Here is a 19,245-nt window from a genome sequence, read left to right on the forward strand (position 1 = left end):
ATCATCTGTGGAGATGTGCAAAACTCAGCAGGTCTGTCTCTGTAGGCTGATTTCTCTGGATCTGCTCAGAACTGGTGGCTGGGCTAAAAGATGTCTAGATTTCTTTGAGCCTGCAAAATTGTGTGATTGTATAGGGAAAAATTTTTTATTAATTTCATATTTATATTTAAATTTAAATTTAAATTTAAGAATTATAATTTAAATTATTAATATAATTAATAAATATATTAATTACAGGGCTACAGTATATACTACACAAATATGTAGAAAATTGTTGTCTGTCCTAAAGAATTCATTCTTGCTGAGGTCCTACAGAAATTCAGTGATGGAACAAGAAATGTAATTATCTTGGTGTCATTCCTTTTGCTGTCTCTGTTCAGACCCTGGTGTATTCAGAGTGCATTTTTAGGTTAGGATGGAAGGACTGCAAAAATAGGATTAATGTTTTGGTTTGTTCACTTGAAAAAGATATTTTTGTCTATGGTATTTTGCAGTAGTGAAGGAAAAAGTCAGAGGAGTGTAATATCCAGATAGACACCCTATCACTGTTACACCAATCTTTTTTGCTGGAGATGCAAAAACAATTCTGGGAAATGGGCTCCCAGTTAATTGTCTGTGCAGTCCCTAAATGGGTTTATTAAGGCAGTTCTAATGTTACGGGATGTAGGAATAAGTTTGTTTGCAAAAGATATTTGAACAAAGGAACTGCATCTCTATATTCTCCCAATGGGCCGCAAGTTAAAATATAGTGCAAATACTGAATAACTAATTTCCAAGGAGATTCACAGTGGTTTGCAAAAGAAGACCAATAAAAAACCACCCGTTTACATATATGATGCATTCTGCTTCTCTCCACCCCCCCCCTGCACCCCACTTTAATAATTAGAAACATGGTTTCAGTGATACACTTTACAAAACCATTCTGGGGATTCATGAATTTAAAAGAAAAAAATAAACTAGATGTGAATAATTCATACTTAAATAGCTCTGGGCCAAGATATTGCTTCAGTATTTCCAAGTATGCAGGTTTTATTATTCTCTTAAAGTATGAATAAAAACAAGGTTGTTTTATCGCACTTGGACTAATCAATGATATGCCTAAAGCACAGTTGGCAGTAAATGATCCGTTTTAGCTTAAAACACTTTTTAAATCGATGTGTATTGTAAGGGAATCATAAAAATCTTCAAATTAAAGACGTTTGAGCCATAAAAACAAGTAATATATTTAAAGGTTTTTTAAGGCAGAAATGTTTCCAAGTAAATAGGAGATGGGCCAAGCAGTTCCCTCTGAATTACTGTTCATCAGGCTTTCACACTCTATTAGGGTAACCTTCATGAAATATTTCAACATTACACTTCATGATGTAATTTGAATGCATTAGATTTAATTTGCCAATAAACTGCAGGGAAAATATGGAATATGCTATCCCCAAAAGCTTATGAACTCTCTCTGTTTAGATTGGTTCATATTCACAAGGGTTTCCAGTGTGAAGTTTGCAGGCAAAAGTGACTCCTGTGACTACAAGGCTTTATTCAGGAGTGTGTTCATTGCTCTAGGAGAGAGAGCAGTGCTCTCCATGTGCAGCACTCATGTCTGTGAGTCTGTATGCTGGGTTCAAGATGCTTTGTTCTCTGCAGGAATACACTTCACTGGGAAACCAGTGAGTTGGGGCTGTCTCTGTGAGTTAGAGACTTCTTCACCAACCCTGGGCAAGTTCCACCATGGCTCTTATTCCAGCCATGTTTCAAAAAGTCTGTGGTGCCAATCAATCACTGAGCTCACATGATGACATCTGAGGGACTGTAAAATTAGATTTGCAAGGCAGTGTCCTTTAGGATGAAGGTTTTTGATTTGTCCAGCTTGTACACAAATGCTTAAGGTTGCTTCTAATCTCTGCCATCCGTCTTTGGTGCAGATCTAGTATGAGAGCCAGTGAACGACTCAGCAACGCAGAGCAGAGTGGCTATAAAGTTTTCTCTCTACTTACCACTCTCATTCATATTGCTGGCAACTTTGCTGTCTGCATTTCTAAGAGGCAATAGATGTGCACACATCAGAAATGCCATGTTGAGGTTTGGAGAGGATCCACTTAAGACGAGACTTTGCTTCCAGTGTTTATACCCTTTGCCTTTGATTACAGTCAATGGGAGTAAATGGAAATACTGACAACAGGACGTGGCTTGTAGTGAAAAAATGTCATGTGATATCTCACAGCACCCATAATTATAATTTCCTTTTAAAAACTTACAAAGTACATGAACTAAGTAAGAGACCTGAGTTCTTAGCATTTTATGCAAACTAACAGGCGAAAAATACCAGCTCAGCAAGAAAGTCTCACTCCACTCTGTGCAGGACCAGAAGGAATAGTGTTTTGTAGGATGTCCATACATTAATGGAAATAAAAGTACAGAAAGCCTCAGAACCTGGACTATTCTTGCTACAGTTCTGATTTGTTTACAAAGAGGTTTGCGTCACCAGAATGAAGCTAGAAATTTCACTTCCTGCTTAAACCGATTCCCATAACTTTGGAGGTCTTACAATCAAACTCTCTTGATCTCCCATCTGTAAATGGAGATAATGAAGATGCAGCAAAGCTTTTCGGCAGCTAGTTCTCTGTTTGTGTTTGAGATTCATTGATAGATTCCAAGTCACTGCACAGCAGGAGCCTAGCTTTGGTCCTGCAAAGTGTTCTGGAGTAAGCTCAACAAACCAGACCATGTCGACCATTCTCACAGCTTTCTGAAGACTCCATACTTTCCCAGCATCCTTGGAAATCTGGATTATGCTGTTTGTCTAAGGTCCTGGAGGAGCTGGTGGTATGATAGTTATCTGAAACACAAAGGAAATTAGAATTTGCTGCCTCAGCTAGAACAAACATCTGGAAAGTTGAGAATGGCTAAAGTGGAAGTGATGAGGTGAGACATCCAACAGTTACCCAGTATGCTGTTTTCTGGGATGGCTTTGTGTGCACCATCTCTCATTTCATGCTTAAGCAGCTGGAAGGAGAAATTTTATGATGTTTGTACATTTTTTTTCCCCACCAGCTAAAGGCAGAAAGAGTTCAGAAGTTTGAATGTTGTCTGCAGCATTTGAGGATGTTTTAATGGGACACAGAGAAAGGTTAGTTGTTATTAGGAAAAACTTACCTGAAAGAGTGGTGATGCATTGGAACAGGCTGTCCAGGGAAGTGTTGGAGTCACTATCCCTGAAGGAGTTCAAGAAAAGGGTATAGATGTGGCACTGAGGGACATGGGTTAGTGGGTATGGTGTGGATGGGTAGATGGTTGGACTTGATCATCTTTGAGGCCTTTTTCAGCCTTTATCAGTCTATTATTCTATGAAAACATGAAAAAAAAAAAAATCAAATAGTGTATCTCCTGGCCAGTTTCACCTTGATTTCTTTTCAGGTCTCTCCTATCACTTCCCTAGCACTAGCAGGAGAATTTCTGATCATGGCATCATATCATGGAATCATTGAATGGCCTGGATTGAAAAGGACCACAATGATCATTCAGTTTCAACCCCCCTCCTATGTGCAGGGTCACCTATCACCAGACCAGGCTTCCCAGAGCCACATCCAGCCTGGCCTTGAATGCCTGCAGGGATGGGGCATCCTTAACCACCCTGATCTTTATGTCTGCAGTCCCCTCATGTAGAGGATGCTGTTGGATATGAGAAAGTCTGGTAGGAGCCTTGAAATATGCTGAATGTATGTTTAAAAAGAAATAGAGATGTGCAGTTCATGATCTGAGATTGCAGTAGAGAGCTTCTCTTATCCATTCTCTTTTTGCTCTGGCAGAAGAATCTTGGCACTATCTTGAAGGAGCGTATTATGTTTCCAGTGGAAGGAAACAATTCCAGTCATTCTCAACTAATCCCTATGTCCCCTACTGTGTTAATACTACAGGTCCTTAAAAAGAGACCCATTGAACTTTCTTTGGCTAAAATGTGGTCACTGAATAAATAGGCAGGAAATTAGAAATTTTTGTTCCTTTGTATTTCAGGAGAAGCTATCTCCTCACACTCGCTACTAGAAGCCCTGAAAAAAGTTTCAAATTCATAAATATCGTTTATTCTTACTGAAAATTTTGCAGAAATATTTGGCAGTAAAGAAAGAGCAGTTGTAGATTCTTTAGAGTAGAAAGTTTAAAATGGAAAGTCTGACACATTCTTAAGCTATAATAACACAAATGGGATCACTGTAATTTTCAGTTCTGATTATAGGTTATAAAATCTCTGCCAAATACCCATATATTCATGAGCCTGCGGAAAACAATCTGCAAAATGAAATATGGAGAACTGCTGAAGGAAAGTACAGGCAGCTGTAAATATAGGAGATATAATGGTAAAGCCAAACCTAAAATCAAGATACTGTTGATAACTAGTCAGAGAAATTTCACTCATACCCTATCAAATTGAATTTAATCACCAACAATTTCCATTATCTAAGAATATAGTGATTTATTTACGCACATCGTAAGACAAAAAGCTTTTCTAAGATGTGATTAATTTGGAGAACATATGAGAAGTACTAAATAGGAAAGAAATTATAGGGATGTTATATCCTTGCTGAATAACATAAACCATGGAAATTCAGACTCAAGGTTACATCAAGGAGAAGGAAACAAGTTCTAAAAACTGTATGTGTTCATTAGTTTTGGTCACAGTAAAATTAAGAATTTTGTCATTCGGAAAGGTTGCTTTTTTTTTTATTATGGTGCCGTTCAAAATACTAGGATTAAATACATAAAAAGGGTAACTAAGGAAATCTCGTTTCGCATATAATGTACTACAACTGTTAGAACTACTGTAAGCATATCTATGCCTTCATATTGGAGTCATAGGCTGTGAGACTGCAAGGTGGGTGAACAATGGACCTCCTCCCACTGGATTTCATGTTCCTTTCTAACCATGAGTTGTTGGTATTTGTAGGAGGTTAGTTGAGACAAGAAGTAAAAACATGGAGCTATTCCATGAGTAGGAACAGTGCAGCAAGTCATTGACACAAATTTCTGGTATCAGTAATAAATTGAGACAAAGAACCTCCAAACCTTAAAATGATAGCTGTGGGAATGTTGGCTTAGAAATAGGATTCATAGAATTTATAGAAATTACAACTTTATTTAAGAAATGAAGCAATTCAGGATCTAATAGCTAAAGAACTACGCAGTTGAATTATTGCCTACTATCATTGGTCCTGAATGTTCCTTTCCAAGCTTTCCCACTCACCATTTCCACAATCACCATTTCTTCTTCCTATTTGACTGACAGTGACTGCTTATGGCTTGTGAATCCTCTTTGTAAAAATGGTGCACACTGAAATTCACAAGCAAAATCAGAGTTTTAGTAACTGTAATTAATACAGTACTTCAAGACCTGGTGGGGCCCTTCAGTTGAAAGTTTCAGAAACTTCCAAATAAATAGTGAAGTCAACCTTAAAATATTGTGTCTGATGGGTAAATGTAATCTTACCACTTTATGGGATTAAATAGATGTACCAAAAAAATAAATCACAGGATTCTGAATTTGGGCACCTGAAAGGTTATATTGGCATCTTACTAGGTGTGCTTTCTTCTTTTTTTTGGAAGTGGAATCAGGTTTGTGGCTCCACCACACTTCATTAAAAAAGTGTGCTGAATTTCACTGGAAGGTGAGGATGCTCACCGGCTGCTAGCATAGAAGTATCTTATTTAGCTTACAGAATGTGGGTGTTGCTGTTTAATATCAGATCTTCAAATAGTCTTGAAGGGTTTTTGCCCAAGGTCATGCAAATCCTTTGGGAAAGACCTCAAGCCTTTTGACTTTAGTTCTTCACTCTAAACTGCAGCCCTGTAATGCAATGGTCTCAGCAAATCGTATCTGTTTTGGAGCTGGAAGATCATGCACAGAGAAATTTTCTCCTGAGCAAAGCCACCAGAAAATGAAATGAGCATACAGACCTGGAGACTGAACTTTTTGGTTTCCACTGGCTGGCTTTGGGGCTGTGAGCTTCTTCACAGAAATGATGTAATTCCAGAAACACCTCAGCGTTTGCTTGACATTGTTTGTTTAGTGAGTCACTTTTTCAACAAATATGAAAATGGTGTTAGTTAAGGAGAAGTCCAGACCTCTTCATCTTCTTTCTATAACAGTAGTTTTGGGGACCCACTATTATAACTTTTTATCTCACTCATTTTCAGTATGAATTTAAGCAGTAGTTCCATATCCTCAACCAGTCTGAAACACGTTACCTATTTCTCCCTCTGCTGTGCTGTGCAACCAAGGCAATAGGTTTCTTTATAAAACTGTGAAGCTGTGAAACATCATAGAATCAAAGAATCATAGAACTGTTTGAGTTGGAAGGCACTCTTGAAGGTCATCTTAGTTCTACTCCCATGTAATGTCCTTTGCAAATCTCTGTGAGTACTATATGCCCAGGATCTCTCTTTTTGTAGCAAGGCAGGAGGAGAAGTGAAGCCTTCAAAGTGAGAACAGGGGATCTTGTGATTTCTGTGGGGCAGGAGATGCTCCAGACCCAAGGGTGTGGATGGTTCTTTGCGCTGAGATACTCTGCTGAGCTGCTGTTGTGGCTGGAGATGGTAGGGTTACTTTATATGTAACTGGAAGATCTGGACTCAGTGGTTGCGCTTGATATTTGGACTAGATGATCATAGTGGTCTTTCTAACCTTAATGATTCTGTGATTCTAAAGCTCAGGGTAAACTGCAACATTAAAGCAGAGTTCTTGCATTCCAGCTGCAAAATGTTATCTGCTGGCCGTGCAAGGAGAGTCTGCAGCTCTCAGAGAGCCGCAAACTCTGTGGTGTAGCAGGTGGGCACCATGTATCTTGCTTTGGTAGCAAAAGTAGTGGTGGGAAGCAAGAAATGCTCCAACTCCTTGTGCCAGCTTTTAGATCTGGGCAAGGCGTGAGGGGCCAGCCTGGAGGCAGACCAGTGAAAATGCTTCAGACAAAGCTCACCAAATGCCAGTTCTCTGCAACTGACCTGTTGTGCTATCTTCACTAGAGACCCAGAAGTAAGTGCACTGTGACAAGTACTTCTGTAAAGGGATTTTTTGAGGTTGTTTTTCAGAAATGCCATTAGAAAAGTTTCTGTGTATTCTGAAAGGAATGCATTAAGGACTGTAAGTAAGATGATAACCCTATAGAATATACATAGTGGTTGGTTATTCTTGTCATGGCTGGGTTTTGTGTTTGGATGACAGAGACCAGGGGATTACCACCAGCACTGGCATAGGTTGCCCAGAGAGGTAGTGTATGCTGCATCCCTGGACACACTCAAGGTCACAGGGCTCTGAGCATCTGATGGAGCTATAGGTGACCCTGTTTGTTGCAGGAGAGTTGGACTAGGTGACCTTTAAGGGTCTCTTCCAATTTAAAAGATTCTATGATACTATAATTTTTAGAAATATTAACAAAAAAAAATTAAAATTTTTTTTAAAAAGGAGGGAGAGAAGGATTGTCCTGAGTGCAAACATAACATAGAGGGAAAAAAGAGTGTTTTCATTTTGCAACAGGAGGAGGGAGAATGCTCAGAGAAAGATTTCTCAGACAGGCAAGGCAGGCTGAGCTTACTGAGTTAATTTTGGAGGATGCTGCTGAAAAGGAAGTGACCTTTTGCTGAAGTTTGTCCTCAGCCTGCACAGCTGGGTGCTGGGAGAAATCCTAAATGACAGGGAGGGGAGGAGACTGGTTTCTGTGTTCTCTATGGGACTTGTTTCCAACTTCATCAAGTATTTCACTGCTGATAACTGGATAACTTAGCATTGCTGTCATTCATACAGCAGCATCAACTGTTCCTTCTGCTGTTTTCTTTCTTTATTCATAAATTTCTGGCTAAAATAAAACGTGCGTTAAACTAACGTAAGCTCTCTAGACTCCCATTGCTCTTTGAAGTCATCGTGAGCATTGCCCAACTCAGCTCACTGTATGACATAGCCTTTATTTAGCTCCTGCCAAAATTAACTTTGTTTAATTTTCTCTAAGTCATAGCACTATATGAGTTTTCTGGGACTCTATTTCTTTACATTTCTTCCAAGGTCTGGGTCTGCACTGTGGTTCTCTAACAAGAAATAAAGACACAGATGTTAGATGAAAAGTTCTCAAGAGAAAAATGTAAGGACAGTGAATATCAAAAGATGAGAGAGCATTTCTGAGAGTAATTGGGCAACTGAGCTCAGGAATGATACAATCTTTAAAAAATGCACCTTCTGTTTTCAGTTATAAAGAAACAAAACCAGTAACCTTATTTTGAACTTCTTGTTTTGTTTTTATACTTAGAGGTGCTATGTTTAGGAGAGGAAAAGTGACTTTGTATTGCCTCCAGTAAGATGCCATGTAGTTCCTACAGTACTTTCCCATTCATTCTTTATGTATTTTTAATATACTTTAGATTTTAGGTTGCTCATACAAATGATTGAAAGGAAATATTCCCAAGCAAATCTCAGCTGTGTGTCTGGTTCCTAGCATTTTAAAAAGAAAGATCTTCTGTCTTGTATATTTACATAAAGCCTGAATGCCAGATTTGGAAGAGTAATAAAAATATGCTTTTCTGGGATTTGTTCTTAGGGAAAGAGAATTCCCCATGACCAAAAATATCCCAGTAATAAGCATTTGCTTCGTACTGGCACCACTGTGACCTTAAATTATGAGCTTGCCCCCATTTGTAGCTAGTTTCCCCTCTTTAAATGTACAGTTAAGTCATTTGTAAATATCATAACTAAATCTGGAAGTGTAATTTAGTGACTCTATTTGAGGATTAAGAAGAAGAATAACATTACTTAGAACCATGTGTAATCTTTTCTGCTTTGTTTAATTTAGTTTCTATGCTATGCTTGTCTTATCTCATAGTCATTCTTTACTTAGTTCTCTTGATATATTTGCAACACTATTGATAATACCATTAAAAAATCTAGCTATCTCCTTTAGGAAAAAAATGAAAGTACACAGTATAAAGTGGGATTCATGTAACATTGTTGACATAGGATCGTTGTCCTTAGGAAGGAAAAAATGTTGCTAGATCATACTGTTCATTTTCCAACTAGAAAAGATTTAAACTGTATAAAGTAGGTATGAGATTTTACACTAGATCATACTAGCTGAATTTATTAAGCACTTGGACAACACTCAGGTTTCCTTAACCAAGAGTGCCAGAGAACTGAAATTCTCTGCTGAGTGTAGTCTGTATCATGGTGCCACCGATCTTAATTCAGTGAAGGTGTTATTCATCTGTTTTGTCTTCTGAAGGTGCTGTGATTGTCTGACGTTTGTTTACTGTGCCAGGAAGGGACTTAGTGATTCATTTATGTGTATTATTGTTCACTGCAAGACTCGGGAGCTTTATTCTTGCTGGGCTCACCTTGTGGATTGTTGTTTAACTCACACTTGACTATTTCCTCCAGATAGTATGGATGTTGAAGTAATTGTTAGCCCTATGTAGCTGCTTATGAAGTTTTTCTGACTGCTTTTCACATCAAATAGCCTTAATTTATGGTCTGATATTTTGTTTCTTTCAGTGAAATCCTATCCAGCTCTATAGGAATGTATTGAACTGTCAACAAACATAATTCTCTGTTATGTACTTGGAAGCAACATGGGACAGATCCTTGCCTGCTGCAAATACTCATAATTCCACTAATTTTTCTGGCACCATTTGAGTTTAGAGCAGCTGAAGACCCTTGTGAGCATCTGTAAACAATTTGCTAACACTCACAGAGCTGTCCATTACAAGACTGTATCACTCCCTCACACTAGGCATAGATTGTTGAAGATACCTTCACCCTTCACTCAGTGTAGTATTGAGGCAGGTGCACAAGAGGAAGTCCCTGAAAGTTTGCCATAAACATAACAGAGCCAGGACATCTCATAAAACAGCAGCGTCCCATGTCATCAACAGCTAGCTTCGGAAAATCTGAGCGTTAGGTAGAATGAAGACTGGAAACCAGGCACAAGAGCTCAGCAGAGCTGCCACAGAGCTGCTCCCAGCATTCCTTACCTCCCAAACTGTTCTTTCAGTAGTCAAATCCAATGCCCAGAAACAAATAGCCACACACAAATAAATCATCTGACACAGCAGGAGCTAAGAAACAGAAATAGCTGTGTCTCAGTTACAAGAAGGATAGATCCTCAGCAGTGGCCCCCCAACCCAGAAGACAAATTGAATGCAGAGACAAACTTGAAAAAAAAAGTTTTGTTGGAAAAAAAAAAAAAGATTGACCATCAAAAGTCGGCTTAAAGAAAAATGGGTGAAAAATATACACACACGTGTATGTATATATGTCTGTGTAACTTCAAAGTAGGAAGTGTGTGTGAAATAAAAAAAAAAGAAAGGGAATTTCATGGGAAGTTTCAGCCCAATTTAAAGTCCAGCTTTTAGGGAGCCATTTTCCACAGTAGGATCAAACACAGATTTGTAATGTGTAATTCCATATTTCCTTGATGAAGAACAGCAGGAAGCCTTGTTTTGATGGGGAATGAATCCTGACTGATACTTGTTTTAAGTTGTCAGAAAACATAACCATATACCTGTCCAGTCTTGTCCAAGATTGTTAAAAATTTTTAATGTTACTGACAAGGGAAGAAAAGTCATATAGAAGTGGGCAAAGTATCTTGTGCTCGAATCAAGACATGGGATTGCTGTATTCTTTCTGCTTTTGCAATGCAATTTGATAGATACTGGGCACTGTGCAGTTGTCAACATGAAAAACTGCATATGATTTTGTACTCTCATGGCATGTAACAAATTGTGCTGGTAGAACTGGAAGGAGGACTGCTCTCTAATTAAGTATCAGGGTGAATTATTTGACGTTCTGCAGTAAAATTAGTTTTAATTAAATTTAAATTTGACAATAGAATTTAATTGTTTTACTGGCCACAGGACTGAATAGTACTTTATAAAGACATCTAATCAACAGCAGTTCTAATCCCAGAATTGGCATGTGAGAAGCATTTGTCGACATGTAATTAGGACCCAATCCAATCCTCACTGAAACAAACTTCCCATTGATTTTAATAAGAAGTACATTAAACTGTGGACACCGCAGTTCACAATAAGTGCCATCTCTGCTTTTAGAATTTGGCACTAGACCAAATCCTATAATTTAGCTTGCTACAGACAGTGATCTTAGCCATATTATATGGTATGGCAGCTACAAAACAGCTGCCATCAGCTTCGAAGAATGGTAGTTTTATAAACTGGGAAATGAGTTTGTCATGGTAGATTGTTATATAGAAGTAGATGCGAGTCCAGGAAATGTTGCAGAAAGACAATTTTCAGTAAAAAGACCACTGAAATGGCCTGATAAGAGTATCAGTTTTAGTGACTAAACAGACACTCAGGAAACATTTCAAAGCTGCATACATGGCAATTTTAAAAAATATTCCTCATCCTCAAAGTAATCAATTTCATAGTAACCAATAGACATCAATTATTCACATCAGAGGAATGGATATACTTCTTTTACAATCTTCATTTAATCCACACTTTAAAAACGACTGATTTTATTGACTGTACCCAGTGTGCAATGCAAGTGTCTATGAAGATAGCAATTGCATCTGGGAGCTCTTTGCAGGCCTTCTGTAGGATTGGCCATTCTTCCAAGCTCAGTGGTTAAGCCAGTATTTGTCATATGCTGATGTGTGGAAATAGGTATCTGCATGAAAAATGGCTTCGTTTTCTTCTAGACCACCTACAATTACATTCTAACTGCATATGTTATACCAATCTACCAAAAAAGCACGAGAGAATACTCAGGAAGCTACAAATCTGTTAAGGTAATCTTTGGAGAAATTTGGCCTGTGAGATATAGAAAGGTATTTAACGATAAAAGAAATTGTCAAGCATAGTCAGTATGTGTTCATCAAGGGAAAGTCTTGCCTTAATGATTTTATCTCTTTCTGTGATAAATTCACCCGTTTGCTGGATGAAGGGAAGGTGATGGATGCAAAATGTCTGGATTTCAGCAAGGCATTTGATACCATCCCTCACAGTATCCTTCTGGACAGGTTGTTCAACTGCGAGACAAACTGGTTCATGCTACACTGCACAGATGAATTGTTTCAACAGTAGAGCTCAAAGTGTTGTAGTGCATGGACCTATGTGGGTGGATGATGGTCACCAGGGGTCAATTCCGGGGCAAGCTTAGCGATGATACAAAACTGGGAGATGTTTCTTACTATGAAGGGAGAAGTGGACTTGCAGAGGGACCTAGCTATGATGAAACACTGGGCAACCAGCAACGGCATGAAGTTCAACAGAACTGTGCTGGAGTCAGGTTTGGTGCAAGAAAAAACTTCTGTACAACTAAGGAGTTCAGACACTGGAACAGGCTTCTTTAAGAGGTGTCTGATGCCCCGCGTCTGTCAGCGGTCAAGAGGCATTTTGGTCAATGCCCTCAATTCTGTGCTTTAACTTTTGGCTATCCCTGAAGAGGTCGAGCAGTTGAGCTCTATGGACTCTTGTGAGTCCCTTCCAAAGAACCATTCTTTTCTATCCTTCAGATAGCCAAGGCATTTTTGCAGTGCTTTAACATCTGTAGATGTACACAACTAAATGAGATTAATCTTGCTCTTCTAAAGGGACTTGACCTCTGATACTAAGCACTGCAAGAATATTATGTAAAATCATGTCTAATATTTTTTGTGCAGGGAAAAGATTCTAATTTACTTTCTGTCCTAATGACTTGTTGTATGTCTGAGCTGCTAGTAAAGTCTCCCTTATGGTAATGAGGTGAATTTTCAAGGTCATAAGAGAAAGTGCATTATTAATTCATCACTTGTAAAAAATTTTCCCTGTAAATAAGGATAATACTCACAATCCCTCTTGTCTCTTTAATTACTTACTTGTCAAAACCTCAATTCATTTAAATCACTTACCTGTTCCGATGAAAGAGTAATACATGTAAAATTATCTTTTTAGCCTTATCTTGGTGTATGCTGAATGATGACTAATGTGTTCTCATGTTTGCGCATCCAGAGAAGAGTAATGAAGCTGTGAACGGTCTGGAGAGCAAATCTTATAGGAAGCGGCTGAAGGAACTGGGACTTTTAGTCTGGAAAAGAGGAGGCTCAGGGGAGAACTTAGAACTATCTATCTACAACTGCCTGAAAGGAGGTTGTGGTGAGGTGGGGGTTGGCCTCTTTTCCCAGGTAAGCATAATAGGATGAGAGGGAATGGTCTCAAGTTGAGCTGAGGGGTGTTCGGGTTGGATATTAGGAACAACTTCTCAAAAAGACTGGTAATGCATTGGCACAGGCTGCCCTGGGAGGTGGTGGTGTCACTGTCCCTGGAGGTGTTCAAGAAACGTGGAGATGTAGTATGTAGGGGCATGGTTCAGTGGGCAATAAGGGTGATGTTATTGGTGGATGGTTGGACCAGATGATCTTGGAGGTCTTTTCCAACCATTCTATGATGCCACGATTATAGTCATGGTGCAGGAAAAAAAATGTTTATGCTGACTTCAAATAGAGTCTGAGAAAGTTTAGAGAAGGTATAGGTATTTCTGTGCTGTCATTCTGTTACTTCTGTAATGAGGTATAGAGTCAGTCTGGGAAAAATGGCATACCTGAGTATACACAAATGGAAAACTTTTCTCAAATTTGTTTTTTCCATGATGGTACTGGCAAATAAAAATACTGCACATTGGAAAAATAAGCAAGATTGATGGTCTTGAGCCATTTCAAATTTGTTTGGAAATAAAACCTTTTTGCTAAGGACAACCATGTCCCAGTCTCTTGCAAAATCCTGGAGTGAATAGATTTGTGATTACTGATTGCTTGTGAGAATTTTAACTAAATAATGGATTGTCACATTCAAGTACACTGGCTGAAGTGTTTCCTATGTATATTACGGTCAGGTTGCTTACAGCACATCTTGAAAATAATTGTGCTATTTGTGGGAAGAGTTAAGCTTTATATATCTACTGGTGGATTTGTCTATGTAAGCTCTATGACTAAATGAACAAGTGTGCTCAAGTGAGTTAAAATGGTGTGTACTTCTGAGATTCATAAATGGAAGATTTTGAGCATGAAAATGGGCTTCAGCCACATTTGTCTCTCACTGTCACTGTGAATATGCTCCGTGGGTGATGCTGCATTGCTCATGAGGACTTATTTTGTCTCTCCAGGATTTGAGCTTTTCCTCTGGAGGTTGTGCAGACATCTGTAGAACGTGTGTCCTGTGCACGAGAAATAGGGTACAGCTAAATGAGCTTTGCAGAGGTTATGTGGTATTTTTAACAGACCTGCCTCCTGCCTGGTTGTCTGAGAAGAAAAATTTATGGGAACTTGAATATTAGTCACTTCTGATGCTGACTCTATGAATCAATTTGAAGTGGGATTGAAAGAGTAGTCACAAAGAAGGGAGCGGAAAGATGTAATTAATAGATTGTAAAGCTGAAAAGACTGTCTGATTCTGTGTAGCTCAGGTCACAGGTCTTCCCTGGATTAATTTTCACTTGAACTTCAGCATCTCTTTTTGAAAGCCATCCAATGCTGATTTATAAGTTCTTAGTCCTGGAAAATCTTGCAGGCATCTTCATGGTGTGCCTGTGATTAAACACCTTTGCTATTAAAAAAAAAAAAAAGAAAAGAAAAAAAAAGAAAAAGAAGAACATCATTTTATTTTTGATCCTTGTCTCCAACGTTTAATCTCTCTGCCTCAGTTTGCAAAATGTGGAAAATCTATGGAGAAATGGAGAATACTGTAAGGGTAAACACATTAAAAGACTGGGAATAGTCCATGTGTAGATGTAAAGGAGATCATGGTTTTACGTGAGATAGACATATATTGGCTGCTAGCTGTGCAAATAAAGGATTTCCATGTCACACTTCCACATGGGAATCTCTGAAGTCCAGAGCTTTTTTTTGAACCATTGTAACCCTCTGATCAACTTCAAAGAAAGAACATAACAACTGCCTGCTTATCTACATGACTGATCTGGGGTTTGCTCCATGCCTCTCTGAAGTCAGAATTAATGCAGCCTTCAAAATGGGTTTGAATAATTCATTTATTGATTCTCTTTGATGAAGCTCTGTTTCTCCTACTAAGAAAAAAGGGCTGTAATATTTAATAGAGATTATTTTTTTTAATAACCCAACATTGTATTTTTCAATTGAAATTCCAGAACTGAATCTGAAAAAGAGGTGCATAAGACAACTAGATGCTAAAAGTTCTCAGAAGGGAAAAGTTTGGTGAGAAAAAAAAGGAATTATTTTAAACAGGAAGACATTAGTATGGAGGGGGTAAAGATCCAGCATGAATGGAGACTGGCAATTAAGATAATTTCTTGTTTTTTCCTCTTCAATTTTCATTCTGAAGGAAATGCTGCTTTTATAGCTTTTAGCTCAGCTGTTCTATTTATCTGGATTGTGCTGCAGTGACAAAAATAAGGAAAAGGATGTTTTGCTTTTTTCTTTTTTTGCCAACTCTTTTACTTGTTGTGAAAAAAATAGACTGATTATGAAGTGGAATGAATTATTGATTTTTGATTGCTCAGGACTATCAAAAAGTATGCATTTGTGCTATTTCTTGTTGTACATATACAACAATTGGGTACTGAGGGTATTTTTCATGGGGAAGCTGTATGGTCTCACTACTTGTTCCTATGCTCTCACACACGTCTGATATTCTGCCCACTCTTTTTAGTCCCTGTTTCTTACTCATGAAAAGTCCTGTCTTTCTTTAATAGGAGCATTACCTGGGAGTGGACTTCGAAATGATAGCCTGTCTTTTTGTTCAACTCTGTTGGAATCCACTTGATGGTGGGTATTGCAAGATAATATTAATACTATGCCATCAAAATTTGTCAATCCAAAGAGAGCAGGTATGACTCACTGGAAAATATCCCCATCAGAAAGAGTCTTTCCCAACTGCTTATCTGAGTGCGTGGAAAGATAAATGCTGTGGTTCAGACTTTCCCTCCAGAGAGAGATTGTTCTTCAGGAAAAGTCAAAACAGACACATGCTCAAGTAGGCTCAACAGATTTTACAAGATATGACATAAACGACAAAGAATTTCTAGCAGTGGTTCTCTGTAGATGGATTTATAAAAGATCGAGGGCTTGAGGATTAAACTCTCTGTTGGCTGGGGTGAGACAACCTGATTATCCAGTCCAGCTGGAAAAGAGACGAGTAGCAAAGCCCATTGCAAGAAAATTAATCTAGTTAAGTGCTGCAATGCTGTCTTCAGCTGGCAGTGTCTGGGTGACACTGAACATAAACACTCATGGGTTGTGACTTGCATTGACATCCTAAGAGAACCACAGGAGACATGAAGAAAATGTTACTGTGTGTTCTACTCATCTCTGCAGAAAATGAACAAATTGAGCAAAAAGTAAATTGAAAGAATGGTTTCGTATAGCAGGGAACTATGCAGCTACAGGCTGTTAGGAAGATGCACCCAATAAGTGTAATGAAGACTAATGTTATCTTTAACCTAATTAAGTATTTTTTAATGTGAAAATACTTTGGCAGAAATTTTCCTTGCTATAATTGTGTTCTGTAGTCCATACTCTGCTGTTTTTTATTTTGCATTTTTTCTGAAAGTCACGCAGCCAAACAGATCTTTGCTGGCATATTGAAGACTTGTGGAGAGAAGCAAGGAGCACGAAGGATAAGATGGGAAAAATTATCTAGTAAAAATAAATGGAGAAAAATTCTGTGTAATGGCATTTTAAAAAGATGCAGATGAAACTTGGCTTCAGATGACATACTTCATTTTTTTTTAAGCAAAACTACCCTGAAAAATAAGATGATAATCATCTGTACTATTTTTTATTTGTCACCTGACAGAATGTCTGAAGTATAATTAGTTTATGGATACAGAACTAAAAGATGCTAAGGAGCAATACACTTTCTTAAAAGTAATGTTGAACGTCATTTCTTGAATATTTTTGCATACTTCTTTCTGTCACGACATGGGGCAAAACTGACATAGGGCAATATCAGAAATGATAATGAAAATTCTTGCCTAATTTTTGTTCTGTGAGTAGTTCTGCTGGCTTCTGAGTGGCTGTCTGCAATGGTTGAAGGCAGAAAATCTGTTATCCTGCACCAACCCTTGCAGCCTTTTAAAACCATATGAAATTTGCAGGATCTGTCAAACAGGAGCTCTATGTGTAGTCCCTGAAGTTCTTCATTGCACTTTCTAGAGTGGAAAATGATAGGAGCTGTAATTCTGAGGATTGTCCATGGAGGCTGCTTAAGAGTAGTACCATCATGGTAATGCATTCTGGATACATGAAGGAAGTGGTACTGCATGTTAAATTTATCACCACAGACACTGAACTACTATTTTCTCTGGCTTATTTCCATGATGACAGTAATAAAGGTAATGTGCATGGTCCTGCAAACCCTGCCTTAGTCTGTCCCTCTCTGTTCCAGGGGACAGGGCATTCCTTTATTCCTCTTGACATGTTTGTATTTGCCATTGCCCCATAGGAGATGAGGAACTGCAGATGGATGGAAGGGCTGACCTGCTTTTGGGTAAGCTTATAAATTTTAAAATGATCAGAGCTGCTATTGTTTTGGGCAGCTTGGATAACTCTAAGTACCATCATACCATCAAGCCCCATGTTTTCATTTGCAACTGCTGGAACTAGACTGTCCTAATGATGTGGAAAAGGGAAAAGGCCCCAGGCTAACTTTTGGTATAGCAACAGGGAATTGTAATGCACAGGATTTCCTGAATGTGCTTATCTGTGGAGAATGATGTGAAACAGCTATAATGAGTAATTTATCTTCTGAAAATGATTTACAGGCCTTAATTAGAATGGTTTGCTCTTACCTATTGCTCTTCACCAATATACCCCAAAGTGCCCAATGAAAAAACATTGGTAGTATTATCCCCATCTTGTACTGTATGATGTATGTACTACATACTGTAGGTATCAGGATCTGGGTCTTATATGGGCTGGAGTTCGTAATTTCTTTAGCTGGAGCATGGGACTGTATTGCTTCGGATAACTGAGTCCAGCATTATTTAACAAAGGCCAAAGGCACCTCACAAGCTGCTTTAAGTTTATGATCAAAATTTCCTGGTTTTCAACCCTTTGCTCATTCCATTCAACCATATTGGCTCTCTGAAGTGCTAGCGGTGCGGAAGGAAGAAGATGCTTTATGATCCTTGATGACTATAAAGTAGCAAATAAAGCTCTAGGGTGCTTTCAAGCTCACAGTGATCTCGTGGGGTGGAAAATTAATCATGCTGCAGCTACTGGAGAATATATTTTTTTTACATTAGATGCCTGGGTCTTTTTCCAAACCAGAAGATGATAAAGCGCTTCCCACTACTGGATGAAGACAAAAGAAATTGTCATCCACACAAGCAGTAAAATAAGCTGAATAAGCTTGTTTGGACTCCTGGTTACTAATCTAATCCTTTTACAATCATATTTTTGGCACTAGAAATAAGAACTGTTAGCAAAACAAACTTTTTTTTTTTTTTGTAATGTCCCAGTCATACTGTTGCAAATGTTGGATCTCATATCTTTGATCTGGTCTTTCAAACTTCAGTAACAGCCAATCTCTACTTACTACAGTAAGTATATTCTGTGTAAATCTATATAGGCAGTTAAACTTTTGGAAAGCACTTATAAATTTTTCCCTGCAGTCAATGTGTATTAGATACTGCTGAAATAAAGCACAGGCAGTGGTTTGAGGTTTCTTGAGACTCCCAATATTCCTGATGAAAAAAATCTTAGCTTTATTTTTTCCACTGCTATTTTGCAGACCAATTTTCTTACACCAGAGATCTTTCCTGAGACCTCTATTATACTGCAAGTATGGAGGTCCCTCTGGGGTACCAAACTGTCTATGTGCAAGATAATTCACAAATGCTCAAGATTTTATTTTCCTGCTGAAAGCTTGTTCTTATCTAGACAAGGTCATTTGGGATTTCCGGCATGGTTACAGTCTCCTTGTAAGCTGATCATTCCCCTTTTCACAAGCTGCAGCAGCCTATGAGCACTGGGATTTCATATGCTCTGAGCAAGGTCAAGCTTAGCATTTTCCACCCCAGTGTCATTACATCACTGCAGCACAGATGAAAAATGGAAATCATGCTTTTATTATAGCAAAGCCAGCTCTCCAGTTTTGCACTGCTGCCACCCTTTCGTCATCATACTGCACCTCAACCACCTTCTCATAACGTAGGTCAAAACCGAAGACTGAACTTGGAAAGGCAGATAACTTCTTGACTTGCACTTGTCTTTAACATCACTGAAGGGTTGTCCTTTAGAAAAAGTGGAG

General features: G+C 38.4%; 1 long non-coding RNA gene across 1 annotated transcript in view; it reads left to right on the top strand.

Annotated features, from left to right (window-relative positions):
- Nucleotides 1-17,475, top strand: part of LOC122180469 — a 37,080-nt gene extending 19,605 nt beyond the window's left edge. The window contains exons 2-3 of the long non-coding RNA XR_006179091.1: nt 15,686-15,758; nt 17,380-17,475. This is a non-coding gene — a long non-coding RNA (uncharacterized LOC122180469). The remainder of the gene's footprint in view (nt 1-15,685; nt 15,759-17,379) is intronic.
- Nucleotides 17,476-19,245: the final 1,770 nt, after the last annotated feature.

Source organism: Lagopus leucura, unplaced genomic scaffold (assembly GCF_019238085.1).
Source record: "Lagopus leucura isolate 7727_CA_CO unplaced genomic scaffold, USGS_WTPT01 Super-Scaffold_100004, whole genome shotgun sequence".
Lineage (NCBI taxonomy): Eukaryota > Metazoa > Chordata > Aves > Galliformes > Phasianidae > Lagopus > Lagopus leucura.